Raw genomic sequence first — 2,065 nt, 5'->3', positions numbered from 1 at the left:
AATAATTCCTAATTTCTGCTTTTCTAACTCAAACATTAGGTATAATTTCCTATAAATGAGGTTTGTTGACCATAAATTACAAAAATAACTGTAAAACTAAAATTAATAAGTTAGTGTTACGTGGTGTTCAACGTCAAAAGTGAGAAACATTGAAAAAAAAGTGCCAAAAATGTTGATTAAAAGCGTCAGAAGTGTTTATTTTCAATTTTGACGAGAGGACAAAACGAGGGTAAAATAATTTTAGACGGGTCTTAATTTTCCTTTGCACATGCAACGCCTCAAGTGCTCTTTTCATTCCATGTTGTAGTTCTTTCTGTCGCTAATCCACATTCAACTTGCTGTATTAGGACTACAAATGAGACCAGCGTGAGACCCTGCAGCCAATTAGCTTTCTTGTTAAATGAGTCTGTCAGATTAGACCACACTTATGAACCAGATTTAGTTTGGGAAATAGGGAAGTGTGATTTAAAAATCGTGAATTTAGGATAGAAGTCTTAAATTTCATTCATAATGGTTTTAACAAGCCGTAATTTTGACTTGGTGCAACCTGAATAAAGAGTATTGTTCTTCAAATCAAAGGATTTTAACAGGACGGAGGAAGATAAAAGTAAAATGCCGGGTTATGATGAATGCACTACTTATGTATGATTGTGCAGCAGTTCAATAACTGAACACTAGGTGGTGCTACAGGCCAAGTACTTCCAATCCGACTTTATTTGTTAAGCACTTTAAAAACAACCCAATTGCTGTACAGAAAAATACAAAAAGAAACACAATACAAGTAAAAAAATAATACCTCTACACTAAATAAATAATGCAAATGCAGTAAATGAAGTCGACTTCTCACTAAGAGTCAAAGGCCACAGAGAAGAAATGGGTTTTAAGACGTGGTTTAAAGACAAGAAGAAGAGGAAGAGGCCTGTTTAACTTGCAGAGGAAGATCATTTCACAATTTTGGAGCCGACACCCCAAAGACCCGGTTTCCCTGAGCTGATCCTCTGACCCCTCTGACCTGAGAGAGTGTGTATATTTCAATAAAATGGGTTAAAAACACTAACTGACAACAACCATAATACAACTCAAAATATGTTCTCACACAGAAGGAATTTGCCTTGTTTTGGTTCAAGAGAAAACTAAAATGTAAGCCTTCCTCAGCTCAGACTGGCGTGAGGAGGCAGTGTCCTCACCCTGTCTCAGTCGGCCAACGAAAACCTGTATTCCCTTAAACAGAAAAGTGTGTGTCTGTGTGTGTGTGTGTGTGTCTGGATTCACTCCCATTTGCTCATCTGTTGCGTATAAAGCACATTTCTTCAGGAATGCATCCACCTTTGGGTGTTGGCGTCTCGTATCTCTGAATAAAGAGTCACACTTATTGGATTTTATAGCATGCAGAGGATCAACACTTTACTGTTAGAGTATTAATATATAAGTATGTGTATACAGTGGGGTTTGAAAGTTTGGGCCCCCCCGGTAAAAATGTGTATTAATGTGGATAAAGTAGCCAAGAAAAGATGGAAAAAAATCTCTAAAAGGCATCAAATGACAGATTAGACATTTGTATAATACGTCACAAAAAGTTAGATTTTATTTCCTTCATTTCCCCTTCAAAATAATAGAAAACAAAAAAATTGGTGTCTGCAAAAGTTTGGGCCCCCTGCAGAGTCTCCAGCATGCCCCCCACGGCAAAATCCACGGTGGATTACATCAAGAGGCGTAAACTGAAGGTTTTGCCATGGCCTTCACAATCTCCTGACCTCAACATAATGTAAAATCTATGGATAGACCTTTAAAGGAGCAGTGCGTGATAGACAGCCCAGAGATCTCAAAGAACTGGAAGACTTTTGGAAGGATCTAGTGATCTAGATCTAGTGTTGGGGTAATTGTTCCACCAGAACAAGTTCCTCCCCGAGACCATTCAGCAGAGCTCCCGTCGCTGCGTCCGGAGCTCAGCGCCGCCCAAGACCGTCGTGATTGGTTTAAAGAAAAGCAAACAACCGGCGCGTTTTTCCCCTCCTATCCCAGAATGCATCTGACGTAGCCAGACAATACTCTAGGTCTGGCATTG

The sequence above is a fragment of the Etheostoma cragini genome, chromosome 22 (assembly GCF_013103735.1).
Source record: "Etheostoma cragini isolate CJK2018 chromosome 22, CSU_Ecrag_1.0, whole genome shotgun sequence".
Taxonomy (NCBI): domain Eukaryota; kingdom Metazoa; phylum Chordata; class Actinopteri; order Perciformes; family Percidae; genus Etheostoma; species Etheostoma cragini.
Note: the sequence above shows the minus strand (reverse complement) of the source record.